This window comes from Rana temporaria, chromosome 2 (genome assembly GCF_905171775.1).
Source record: "Rana temporaria chromosome 2, aRanTem1.1, whole genome shotgun sequence".
In the NCBI taxonomy this organism is placed as follows: domain Eukaryota; kingdom Metazoa; phylum Chordata; class Amphibia; order Anura; family Ranidae; genus Rana; species Rana temporaria.
In genome coordinates, this window is record NC_053490.1 from 89,457,079 (window position 1) to 89,472,014 (window position 14,936).

A 14,936-nucleotide genomic window follows, 5' to 3' on the forward strand; every position below is an offset into this window, starting at 1 on the left:
TCCACCCAAATTGGTTTTCAGTTCTATATACAGCGGGGTGGGTTCAGTGTTCTAGGATTATTACTGTGGTTTTTATCAGGGCTCAGGTTATGTTTTTGGTTGCTGGATATTTTCCCTCACTTTTTATTGGGACAATAAATAAGGTAAATCCCTCAGAGCCCTGGATAGTAAGTCCTAAAACCATCTAAACCACTCTATTTAAATTTTTGGCTTCAATTAACCCCTTTGTGCCTAAGGGTAAAATAAATTTTAATGCCTAAGCCCAATTTTGCAACTTTGACATGTTTAAGTAAAAGCGTAAAAGCGTACATATCATCACAACTACTTTGTGCATCTAGGTGGATTATACCTTGCTTTTTTCAGGACAAAATTGACTTTCATTTAATGGTAAATGGTAATGAATATCTCCTTATTTTCTTTATAATATCTAAGGAAAACTGGCCCAAAATAATATATATATATTTTAAATGTAACTGTATATTTCTTTCTACTACCATAACCTACCACCAAAGAACAACTCATCCTGACCATCGCAGAAATACCACATAGGTGTATGCTAGTTGATGCTTGTACCCGTAGTACAGCCCAGAAACAATAATGTGCATTTTGTTTTTCTTTATATTTTTAATCCTACATAAAAAACACTGACACTAACTGACATGGATACTAATTAATTTAAAAAAATCCTGTCCAAAAAAATACTGACCCTGACCCAAACACTAACCCTGGGGCTGACCTAGAGTGAACCTTGATCTATTTTTTTTTTTTTCATTATTATTATTATTATTTTTACAAACACTTTTTGTGTGCTCCCAGCACAAAAGGAGATGAGCAAAAATGTGGCACCACTCAAAAAAAAACAGTCCAGGGGGCCCGTATATTTGCATACGGTCAACATGAAAGCGTTATTATATAACTAAAGGCAAAACCTTGATTTTAGATTTGGATAGAGTAGCGAAGGGTTAGACTCACTGTCAGGTTTTTAATCTCTCTAATTGTCCAGATTACCAATATTCCTCTGAATGGAAGTGAAGGTAGATCCAAAATTTTGAATTGCCACTGGAACAAAAATTGTGGCAAAATCTTCTAAATACACTTGTTGCTAGTGTAGCACCCTCTAGTGTACTAGGGGTTGTATTGCAGCCAGTGGCACAGGGAACATTTCACGAGTAGAAGGAAAAATGGATTCAATAAAATTTCAGCAAATTTTGGATGGTAACTTGATGCCATCTGTGAAAAAGCTGAAGTTAAAGAGAGGATGGCTTCTACAAATGGATAATGATCCTAAACACACCTCAAAATCCACAGGGGATTACATCAAGAGGCGTAAACTGAAGGTTTTGCCATGGCCTTGTTGTATGTTGTATCTCGCGCCAATAAATTAAATTAAAATAAAATTAAATTAATTTATATATAGTGTTAAGCTGCTACCCAGTAATGATCAAAAGATTATGCAGTGTAAAATTGTGTGGAGATGGGTGCGCTAATAAATAAATATATTTTGTGATACATAATTGAAATTCGTAAACAAATATATATAAAACACCTGTATTTACTATAGTAAAAAGTCCTGTAAGAGTGAACTATGTACCAGTGATAAGTTGCACAAGTAGCTGTGCCGAATAAATGGAATAGATAAATACTTAGAAACTGTGAAAATGAACCAAGTTCTAATAAGTAAGTAATATCATTCAAGTGAAAGTCTATTGTCCCAATTGATTCCTCAAACGGTGAAAGAGATTTGCATGCTGTTGAATCAAAAATGAAGTAAAGTGCTGCGTGCTATGTTTTCAGATAAAGCGATGTTTCCACCTTCACCTTTAAAACTATCACCAAACTGTGAGAATTAGATGGCTCCTTACCAGATATTAATGTCCCTTACTTTGTTACCAAAAAAGGGAACATTAAAGCTTGTGACAGGATCACCTGCTAATGATAATAACGTCCTGGCAGTGATGCTTGCGTTGTTGGTTGGATGCCCGATTTATGCATGTAAAACAAAGGTAATGCCATACATAGTGTAATTTGTTTTTTATTTAAAATGTAAAGTAGAGGGAGCCAAGTGGCCGCCTACCATTTAGGGTGCCTTGAACCCGGCACTGGGGCTAGCTCGCGTAGTAGCGGAAAAGAGGTCCTGGATACTGGATACTGGATGCCGCGCTCGTTGTCCGGGCGTGCGTTCCACCTCGGCTTGTGCTAGGAACCAGCAATGCAGGTTGGTGCATTGCTGGTTCCTAGCACAAGCCGAGGTGGAACGCACGCCCGGACAACGAGCGCGGCATCCAGTATCCAGTATCCAGGACCTCTTTTCCGCTACTACGCGAGCTAGCCCCAGTGCCGGGTTCAAGGCACCCTAAATGGTAGGCGGCCACTTGGCTCCCTCTACTTTACATTTTAAATAAAAAACAAATTACACTATGTATGGCATTACCTTTGTTTTACATGCATAAATCGGGCATCCAACCAACAACGCAAGCATCACTGCCAGGACGTTATTATCATTAGCAGGTGATCCTGTCACAAGCTTTAATGTTCCCTTTTTTGGTAACAAAGTAAGGGACATTAATATCTGGTAAGGAGCCATCTAATTCTCACAGTTTGGTGATAGTTTTAAAGGTGAAGGTGGAAACATCGCTTTATCTGAAAACATAGCACGCAGCACTTTACTTCATTTTTGATTCAACAGCATGCAAATCTCTTTCACCGTTTGAGGAATCAATTGGGACAATAGACTTTCACTTGAATGATATTACTTACTTATTAGAACTTGGTTCATTTTCACAGTTTCTAAGTATTTATCTATTCCATTTATTCGGCACAGCTACTTGTGCAACTTATCACTGGTACATAGTTCACTCTTACAGGACTTTTTACTATAGTAAATACAGGTGTTTTATATATATTTGTTTACGAATTTCAATTATGTATCACAAAATATATTTATTTATTAGCGCACCCATCTCCACACAATTTGCCATGGCCTTCACAATCTCCTGATCTCAACATAATTGAAAATCTATGGATAGACCTTAAAAGAGCAGTGCGTGACAGACAGCCCAGAAATCTCAAAGAACTGGAAGACTTTTGTAAGGAAGAATGGGCAAAGATACCTCAAACAAGAATTGAAAGACTCTTGGATGGCTACAAAAAGCGTTTACAAGCTGTGATACTTGCCAAAGGGGGCAGTACAAGATATTAACTCTGCAGGGTGCCCAAACTTTGGCATTTTTTTGTTTTCTGTCATTTTAAAAAAGTGTAAATGATGGAAATAAAATCTAACTTTTTTTGACATATTATAAGAATGTCTAATCTGTAATGTTATGCCTTTTGGAGATTTTTCCATCTTTCCTTGGCTTCATTATGCACATTAATATTTTTTTTTACCTGGGGTGCCCAAACTTTCGATCCTCACTGTAAGTGGTTAAACTTCCTGCAATTTACACACAGACATTTGCTCTACGGAGGAAGTTAGTTACAATGTTTCATGCTGTTACAAACTTGGCAGACTGCCCGGATTTTTTCTTTAGGGCTCTTTCACACATGCTAAAGGGACATACATTGATCCCTATGAGATTGCGGGTGTCAGCAGATGAACATCCGCTGACGCCCGATCTCATCTGGGACCGCAATCCTCTGATTCTGCAGATGGAGGAAAACCCGTCTGCGGATCGGATCGGGTGAACACAGACAGACGGTCCGTGTTTATCCGATCCCCCAATAGGGGAGAGCAGAGATCTGACAGGGCGGTCCCTGCACAGTGTGCGGGGACCGCCCTGTCATCTTCCGGCTCAGCAGGGATCAGCGGAGCGATCCCCGCTGAGCAAGCGGAGGTTCACAGGGCGGATCATCACGGATCCGTCCCGTGTAAAAGAGCCCTTACACACACAGAAGTTTATCCCTTTGATCTAAGAAGGAGGCATTAGTTACAATGGGCCAGATTCACAGCCGAGATACGACTGAGTATCTCAGATACTCCGTCGTATCTCTCAGAGTATCTATGCGACTGATTCATAGAACCAGTTACGCATAGATATCCCTAAGATCCGACAGGTGTAATTGTTTTACACTGTCGGATCTTAGGATGCAGTACCGCGGCCGCCGCTGGGGGGAGTTTGCGTCGTAAACCAGCGTCGGGTATGCAAATTAGGAGTTACGGCGATCCACAACGGTTTTTCGCGTTCGCTACGTCGCCGCTAGTCTAGTTTCCCGTCGCAAAGTTAGCCGTCGTTTTGGGTGCCTTAACTTTACACAGCACACGTATGTGCTGTATAAAGTATGGCCATCGTTCCTGCGTCGAAATTTAAAAATTCACGTCGTTTGCGTAAGAAGTTCGGGAATACGGAAGTACGCTACGCACCTTGCCGTTCGAAAAAATGACGTCACTTTGCGCAAAGCACGGCGGGAATTTCGAAACGGAGCATGCGCAGTAGGTCCGGCGCGGGAGCGCGCCTAATTTAAATGGCACACGCCCATTTAAATTACACGGGCTTACGCCGGAGGCCGCCAGCGTAGGCTTTCATTGCAAGTGATCTGTGAATCAGGCACTTGCGATGAAAACTTGCGGCGGTGTAACGTATCTACGATACGTTACGCCGCCGCACTTCTACCTGAATCTGGCCCAATGTTTCCTGTTAAGAACTTGGCAGACTGCCTGGATATTTTCTTTTGACAGTTGAGTGAGCAGATAAGTCTCTCCACTTGTTATATAAAATAATCAATTAATTGTGCAGCTCTATTCTGTACTCAAAGTGCACTGACCACTTCCCAGAAACATAATTTCCTGCTTGTGTGATTGGCTCACCAATATTCCCAGAAGTCTGCCTAAGATACAAGTCAGATTTCAGACATCCCCTGCAACAAAAAAATCATTTTTGGTGGGATACTTCCTGTAGAAACATAAAGGGATGCAGGCCCAGCAGATTTCCTCATTAGTGCTGTGCAGGTGCACACCTGATAGATAATTATGAAACCACTAGACCTACTCAGCACAGAGACTTTCAGGAACATACAGGGATTTCCTCAGAATAACAAAAAATAGGAATATGCAACAAAGGTTGTTATAATCCTTGCAATGTACATAGATCATCCAGAGGGGAATGTTTTTTTCTCAACAAAAATGGAGTTACGCTTTAAAATCATTACCCCTAAAATAGAGACAGATTTAGGTAAAGAGGAGAAATTGGTTCATGGAGGATCCTACCAAATCCCTCCCCACTTGTACCTTTTTTCTTTTCCCATCCACCAACTATTATACCTACCTTTAGCCTACCCTTTTCATGTCCTAAAATCAGAAAACCAACCTGCACATTGACCATGACCCATCAACTCCATGAATATGTTAATTGTCCTCTGTACTACCTATTGTATGCAGAAATTCACAGTATGAGGATGTGACTCACATTGTACTTAATGTCTGAATTTTGAATAAATAATGCATAAAAAAAGACATATTTCCATATCTGATGCTGAAGGTAGAGAGTAGAGGATGGACTGTTCAATGACAAATCTCTGTGATCTTCTCCGCAGCACAAAGTCCTCTTTGTTGGGCACTCTGATTTTCTCTAGAGAACAATCACTTCAGAATGGGAAACTACCACATGGCTTTGATGACAAACAAAAAAGGTTCTTTTTGGTTTTAAATAAGGCTGGACATCTTGTCTGAATCACAGGGAAATAATTTGTAAGTAGAAACATAACATAGCTCTTTGATCTGGAAGTCTGGCCTTGTAGTTGTTAGTCTGCATTCTGCTTGTAGCTCACTACTTTGTATGTTTAAAATTGAAAAGGTCACACAAGACTATTCTCTTTATGATGCCCACCTTTCATGGGTCTTCAAATATAGATGACACATGGCTTTGCAAAATGTCTGAAAGACGTCAATGTACTTGGCTGCAGATGGTGAGTTGAGTGGAATAAAGAGTCATAAGAAGAAAATTAGTTAAATGATGAGTGGTCCATCAAAAGTGTCTCTTTAACCACTTGCCACTCGCAATAACCTGGTTTGCGCAAAAGTTATATTGCCTACAAAATAGGGGACATAATGATTTTTTTTTTTTTTTTTTTACTAGTAATGGCGGGGATCTGCGTTTTTTTCGGGACTGCGACATTATAGCGGACACATCGGACACGTTTTTGGAACCATTCACATTTATACAGTGAACAGTGCTATAAATTTGCATTGATTACTGTATAAATGTGAGTGGCAGGGAAGGGGTTAACCACTAGGGGGCGGGGAAGGGGTTAAATGTGTATCATGGGTGTGTTCTAACCGTGGGGGGTGACTGGGGGAGGTGACTGATCTGTGTCCCTATGTACAAGAGACACAGATCAGTCTCCTCTCTCCCTAACAGGACGTGGAGCTCTGTGTTTACACACAGAGCTCCACGTCCCTGCACAGTTACTGGGCAATCGCAGGTGCCCGGCGGCCATCGCGGCCGCCGGGCATGCGCACGGTGTTCCCAGTGGCGCGCGCCCCAGAGGCTTTAAAAGACAGGACGTCATATGACGTCCTGTCGGAACAATAGAGCATTCCGCCCGCCGTCATTTGACGGCGGGCGGATGTCAATTGGTTAAGGTTTAAGATAAGCCATTTAACACTGAAAGGGGTGATTACAATGGTCATCTTTTATTCATTTATTTAAAACCCTTATACCAAAAAAAAACAAAAAACCTGTTGCTGTAACTGCTTAAAAGGTGTTAGCTGCACAACTTTAATGTGTTATTCAAGTCCATATAAATCTGCTAGTGAATCTAACACTACCCTATCCCCAGCTTAGTGCAGTAGGTGTGCCAAGTATGCCTGGGCACATCCTAATCATCCAGTGTGGCACAGATTCCCCCTGTTGCCCAGGCCCCACTTCCCTACTGACAACTTCCATGTTTTTATCAAATATTAAATGTTTGTTTACATTTATTTATAACAGTGTGTGTATATATATATATATATATATATATATATATATATATACACACACACACACACAAGTGCGTTTGAGCTTTGGGGTACACGCCTTAATGCAATGCGGCGCACACCTATGATCCCCAGAGGGACATTTCTGATGTCCGAAGATGTCTGTGTTGCTTCTCCATTCAGAGTGAAGACATCCAAAAACAGGAAGGGTGTTACTGGCCAGACCACCAGATAAAAATAAAGGGTAAAATAGCCTAAAAACAAATGCAGCCACCACGTTTTAGTATTGGTAAGCTGCAATACATAAAATGTTTTGTTTTTTTGGTTTCGATAGGCTTTGTATTTTAACCCTCATTGCCCACAAAAGCTTATTCATATTGCATAATATTTGCATGGCTTATGCATAGTATCCCCCCTTCTAGGCTATATGAGCCAGCCTGACATACAGTCTACCTCCTATCCATTTCTACACAGGTGCATAATAACCATATGGACATAGAGTTGATAATAACACTGTACTAACTCAGTGCAAACTGGGCAAAGTGAAGCTATGTCTAAAATGGACCTTGCATGAACTTATCCTTTGGACCTCCACTCTCCATGTAAAAATGCAGAACTAATAAAAAAAAAAGAACAACAAAAACAGAAAAGTGAAAAATATGCTTATTTTACACTGCAGCATCTGCTTATGTGTCTAGGCAAAGGCTACATCACAAACTTTCTAGCGAGATCGTGGGAAAGCTGAGGATCCCAAATATGATTGAAGATGCCACTTCCAAACCCATCCCTATTGTCTCATTTTCTTAGGCACGGATTCACGTAGAAGCGCGCATCTTTGTGCGGGCGTAATGTATCCTATTTACGTTACGCCTCCGCAACTTTGACAGGCAAGTGCCGTATTCTCAAACCAAAGTTGCGGCGGCGTAGCGTAAATAGGCTGGCGTAAGCCCGCCTAATTCAAATGTGGAAGATGTGGGCGTGTGTTATGTAAATTTTATGTGACCCCACGTAAATGACACTTTTTACGAACGGCGCATGCGCCGTCCGTGAAAGTATCCCAGTGCGCATGCTCCAAATTAACCCGCAAGAAGCCAATGCTTTCGATGTGAACATAAATGACGCACAGCCCTATTCGCGAATGACTTACGCAAACGACGTAAAACGTGAAAAATTTTGTTCCGACGTCCATACTTAACATTGGTACGCCTCATCTACGCCTCATATAGCAGGGGTAACTTTACGCCAGGAAAAGCCTAACATAAACGGCGTATCTGTACTGCGTCGGCCGGGCGTACGTTTGTGAATTGGCATATCTAGCTGATTTACATATTTCTAGGCGTAAATCAGCGTACACGCCCCTAGCGGCCAGCGTAAATATGCAGTTAAGATACGACGGCGTAAGAGACTTACGCTGGTCGTATCTTAGTGAAATTTTGGCGTATCTGATTCTTTGAATCAGGCGCCAAGATACGACGGCTCGGACTCAGAGTTACGGTGGCTTATCTGGAGATACGCCGGCGTAACTCGTACGAGAATCCGGCCTCAATGTACAAATGCAATGTGACAGTATTTATTCCTATGAGCAAACTTTTGTAGCAGGATGACTGGAATTTTCACAGCAGAATGAAGGCCGGAGTGATTGTGTACGTGTGCTCCAAAGGGTAAGTCCAACTAAAACTGATATTTCTGGTTTAGCAGATACTAAAGCATTAAACCCCTTGAGAGTTTCTTATACTATATCTCTAAAGAACTTTAGCCTTGATATGTCCATGCTTGAGTTCTTTGGTTTGCACACTTGCGGTGCTCATTATTATTATTAATATTATACAGGATTTATATAGCAGCAACAGTTTACGCAGCACTTTACAACTTGAGGGCAGACAGTACAAATACAATACACTTTAATACAGTAGGAATCAGAGGGCCCTGCTCCTTAGAGCTTACAGTCTAAAAGGTAAGGTCAAGAGATAATAACTGTGGGGGAATGTGCTGATGGAGAAGATAAACATACAGTTGTAAGGTGGTGGCCAGATAGGCTTCTCTGAAGAGATGAGTTTTCAGGGATCATCTGAAAGTGGATAAAGTATGAGAAAATCGGAACAGATTGGGGTAGAGCATTCCAGAGGATGGGAGAGGCTCTGGAGAAGTCCTGGAGGCGAGCATAGGATGAGGTGACAAGGGAGCTTGAGAGCAGGAGGTCTTGGGAGAAGCGAAGAGAAGATTTGGTTCATTATATAAGGATCCCACTCTCACCACAGGATGTTATTTATAGATAATGCAAAAGAAGGAGCTAGAACATGTAAAACTGGAAGGAAAAAAACAAAAACTCCCAGACAGACAGAACTGGTGTTTGGATTTAGGTGTTGAAGTTACCCATGTGGATGTATATGCCCGGGTATGTCCCCAAAACTCATTGAATTGAGGAAGCTACTTGTTGGAGTAGTGAACATTACAAAACCAGTTCAGATGAATGTGACTAACAACTACAGGCTATATAATGGCTTTGATAATTGAAAAGCTTAAGGGCTTGCTCACATGGGCGGCTTTAGCGCTGCCCCCTTAAGCTGCACCAGTTAGTGGCCATTTTTTTTTTCCACATACATGTCGTGTTCAGTGGGCAGTACTGCTGCCAAATGCAACTTATCCAAGTGAATAGGACCGCACCGCAATTATCCTGTGCGGTAGTGTGGGTCTTTGGTTAAAGCAAGTTGTGAGAAGGCAACATATCGCTTCTCAGTTGCCTGTTAACCGCTGTCTAAAAAGGTAACCCACAGTGGATGTTTTTCAGAGGTGCGGGCTGACCAAGATGTCAATCATCTATCACTTCCTATATAATAGCTGAAGGGTAATGGAGGACACAAGCAGGGGTTGTTGATAAAACAGGGTACCCCTCATAGTAGGATTGCATGCTGGATTGTTTGCCTAAGTGGAGCCTAAATCTGGTTTCACCTTCTACTTTTAACCCAGGAACTGTAATACAGAAAAGCTCACAGTTTATCCAATAATGGATCTGGGGAATAAGTGCTAAATACATGGCTAAACAAAAGGAAATAAAACTCTTTTGTGTGCAAAGAAATTTCCATCTCCTTTTTCCTCTACACTTTATCTATATATGCCTGCATTGGGAAAGATTTATAACTGAATGTTCAGTTTTGGCAGTATATTTGTCCATTTGACTGTGCACCTCATTTATATTACATCATAGATAGTATAAGTGTAATGTAATCTGTAATGTTCTGTAAAAGGATTATGCTTTCTGTTGGACCTAGAGGTCTTTTCAGTTTATTTTTCTGTGAGCTAATTCTTCTCTTACAGACGTGTTCTCAGTCTGGGAATAGATTCACTTCACAACGTGTCAACACTTTGTGTTGGATTCTATGTATGGAAGCTCAGAAAGACCTGCAGCAAATTCGAAGTAAGTATAGAGGATCACTTTATAATGCTTTGACCTCTTATGAACTAGGTGTAGGACTACCTCCAAAAGAGCTGCAAGTTAAGATGGGCCCTCTGTTCTTAGCCTTGACCTCCCCAAGAGCCTCTGCCCCATAGGCGTGCGCACAGGGTGTGCCAGGTGTGCCCAGGCACACCCTAATCACCCTATGCAGCACAGATTTCCCCTACTGCCCTGGCTCCCATCTTTCCCCCTGCAGAGTTGGCAGCTTCCCTCCTCTTCTATCGGCTGTTGCTCCTGGGATGTTTTAGGAGTGGGGAAGGGGTCAATAAATATGTAATTTACCGACCCCTTCCCTTTCTAAATGAACACCGTGAGCGATCGGTAGTGTGTGTTTGGGCTTTGGGGTGCACACCCTAATGCAATAGGCTGCGCACACCTATGCTCTGCCCCCTGACACACTTGGTTAAGTTAATACAAACAAACACACTGGAACACAGCAAATAATTCCTGTTACCCAATGCCAGAGTTACGGTATTTATCGGGGTATTGCGCGCTCCGGCGTATAGCGCGCACCCCTAATTTTGACCCTAAAATCCTGTAAAAAAACATTTTATTACATTTTACTACTTACAGTTTTGGTGTCTTGCGCGGCGTCTATCGGCGGCCTCGTCCGGTCTGGCGTCAGTCTGCGGCCTCGGTGGTGTCCTCCCGGCTTCTCCCGCGATGTCTTCATGTCGAATCCCCGCTTCCCGCGCTCAGTTTGAAGCCTCCGCCGACGTATACCGAGCGCAGTACACTCGGGTATATTCAGCCAGGCTCGGATTCTCACGCATAAACGTCACAGAGCGTGACTACGAGCGAAGCCGAGCCTGGCCGAATGTACCCGAGCGTACTGCGATCGGTATATGTCGGCGCAGGCATTCAAACACGGTGCGGGTGCGTATCAGCGTATATCGCGCACCCATGATTTTGCCCTGAAAAAGGTGCGCGGTATACGCAGATAAATACGGCAGCTTAAAAAAACTGACACCAGGCAAGTAATAGGGGTAAACTCAATGTATTATTTTCTCAGAGATTTAATAACTCCACAAGTACAAGCAAAATAGTTATAGGGGTACACAGTCCAGCACACTAAATGGCTAACAAAAAAAACTAGGCATAAGAGGCGAAGGACATTTGAGTTGGCAGGAATAGTAGCAGTGCCAACGCTGAATGCAAAAACAGACAGTAGTAAAACAATAACAGGGTTATACAGCTGGTACATACTAATGGTGGTTGTGCTAGGCCTTGACCAACTTGGTAAACATAGTAAAAATTAAAACAAAAGTGTAGTATTATGAGGAGAACTTGTAAAGGGGGGCAATCTCTAAGGTTGTTATTTGGCCGGCTAACCTCAGGGCCCTTTTTTAAGTGTGTTGACACACTTACGATAGTCCTTAAAGTGGAGTTCCACTCAGTTTTGTGTTTATTAGAGTCAGCAACTACAAAAAGTGGAGCTGCTGACTTTTAATAAACACAAACTCCCCTGTCCAATGGGTCCAGCAATGCGGCCGCCCAGGCCCTCAGTTCTCTATCGCTGGCACCAGCATCACAAGTGTGGGCACCCAGCTGTCAAAACTAGGTACCCACTCTCCCCCCCCCCCAAAAATGACATGCCAAATGTGGCATGTAGGGGGTGAGGAGTCCTTAAAGTGAAAGTTACACTTTTGGGGGGAACTCCACTTTAAGTATGCATGCAATTAAGTGGCGGAGGGTGCAATGTAGATTGTGGTATGAGAAACAAACTGGGCCAGAGGGGGCGGTGATGTACTATGGCCGCAGTTCATAGGCAGCAATTGTGTGGCATAGATATTGAAGGTGATAATATAGAGAATGAAGTGGTGCAGAAAGCATACTACAGACGTCCTACTCTCACTAACTTGGATACTGTTGACAGTACAAGTGGGCCAATGGCCCTCTCACCAACTTCCAGAGGTAGCAATAGACTTTTAAATATGGAAGGGGCCCCTTTGGTCTGGTCTCAATGAGACTTCAGCTCACTTGACAAGAGGAAGGAGGCTAGGGAACTCCAGCTTCCATCTCGTATGGTCAGTGAGGCTGTAGATGCGAGTGGCTCCTTGATGATGTCACTTTCCACCTTTAACTCTTTAGGACTGGCTCAATCTCCTGCTTCCACCACCATGTCTAAATATACAAACTCCCACAGGAACCAAAAGAGCGGGTGTTTTTCGGGCAAAATAATGTAAAGGCCTCTATGATTCCAGATGTCTTCCATAGAAGTTTATGGGTTGCCATCTACTTAGTTCTCCCCCTGCTGGCCGGAGGAGAATTTTGCAGCTCTGTATAAACAAATCCAGACAAGGGAAATTAAAACAGAGCAGTTCTCCATAGTATTGTCTTGTTCTCCATATTGTCATAGTCTAGTACCTGACTACATAGGACATCATTGATCATGTTTTATATCAGTATACAAAGGTGAACCAAACAAAGTTCCAGAAGTTTGTGATGAAGTGTGTTTGGTCACCTCCCATGTTTACAATGGGGGACTATAAACCCTGCCTATGGGTCTTCTTTCAGGTTAGTCTTACATCAGTCTAAAGGGCTTTATTTTACTAGTCTTCTAGCCGAAACGATGTTGTTGGTAATATATCTCTACTCCAAGTAAACATGCAAAGTGCAGTAAGTGGATATACTATACTCATGTACTGCATGTTCTCTAGATATGGCAAATCAGTGTTATGTGCAACGTGCAAGATTGTGAGAAAAGGGCTTTTCCCTCAAAGTGGTTAGCGCCTATAAAGTCCCATCCTTTGATTCTTTGCCCCTTTGTGACCATAGCACAAAAAGTGATTTAGAACAACAGAACACCTCCCCATTCATCATGTTCATAACATGGGTGGGGTGTGTTCTGTAGTCCTATGACACTTTGGAAGGACCTTTTTAGAGATAAGACTGGAGAGTGTGCGCCTGGAAAGGATCAACAGCTATTATTTTTGTCATTTATTGAACACATATGACAAATTGCTTCCAGGGTATATTTAATAGATTAACAAAGAGCAAATAAGTGAAATTGATTGTTAGGGTTTGTATATACTTTAATAGAATTTGTTTTTATGCTAGAAGATTGTTGCACAATGGCACTAACATATTTGTGTCAGGCTGCAGCAGGACTGGGCCCCCTTTTTTTTTTAATTGGCCGAAAAGAGAACATGTTCTCTATGTCCTCGTTGTTCAATGAGGAAAGTCAGCCCGCCGAGATCCTCGGCGGCTTCCACACTGAACTCGACGAGGAACTCGATGTGTTTGGCACGTCGAGTTCCTCGGACGTGTGTACGGGACCTAAGAGTAAAATAATGTGAGTAGCAAGTAACTATGTAAACGTTTCATATAGTTTTAAAAGTGATTATTACTTGAGCTTTTTTTCGTAAACATAATACAGTTTTGCTGTCTTGAACACTAACGGATTTGATTTACTGTTTTTATCCTTCTTTATTTTAACGTTCTTCTTCCTTTGTGACATTTTCCATTTAGAAACTCTGTATACACAGCCTGGCATTAAATAATAGAACTGGTAAGCTGCAATGACGTACAGCACATTTTGCTGCCATTTACAGGGACAAAGATAAAGACTGACAAGAAAATAACAATCCAATTTTTTTAAATCTTTCACTTACTATAAAAAAGGTCACGGAATAATGATATATACAATAATACAGTACCAGAATAAATTATTCTGTTTTCTCAGCCATTTACTTCTTGATGCTGTTATCACCGGGACAGACACTTTGGAACATTAGAGCAGGAAATGATGGTGGCAATACACTACCTAATTCTACCCAACTCAAAGACTCAATATGACAATCAGTCTCAGATTGGGTAATGTGTTAGTTTCCTTTGGGGTAATAATAAGATCTCCAAAGTACACATTATTGAAGACCAGTGCTGTCTTTAAGGCAGGGCAAAAGGGGAAGCTGCCCTGGGCCATGTCATTGTTGTGGGGCCCAAAGCAGCTGCCTCATACTTTCCAACTATCCCAATTTAAATTCTCTTGAAGTTTTAGTCATTTTCTGTGTGAAGTCCTGCTACCGATGCTGCCTAGCTCTGCCCTATTGTGTACAGGTGACTGCAGACCCTGTGTTTACATGTAAATAACCGTCATTCATATGTAAATAATGGGAGCATTCATATGTAAATATCTGAGACCGGCGGCATTAATATGTAAATAAAGGTGGCATTCATATGTATATCATGCCCCTCTGCAGTGAAGAGATGGTGTGCTGTAACCTCTAGCAACCAATCATTGAGCAGTATTACTGTACAGTAATCTCTAGTAACCAATCAACAAGAAGAAATCATGGGCTGTAACTTGTAGCAACTAATCAGTGAGCTGTAATGTGTGCCCTATTGTTCATATCAGTGGACAAAGTAGCACCCCATCATTGGTATCTGTGGGAGGAATAGTGTTCCACCACTGGTGTTAATGGGAGGAATGGTGCCCCATCATTAGTGTCAGTTGTGGATGGAATAGTGCTCCAAGGGCCGGATAGAGGCAAGCAAAGGGCCACATCTGGCCCCAGGGCCGCAGTTTGGAGATCACTGCTCTAGACCATTCTTTTAGGTACACGTTATTTA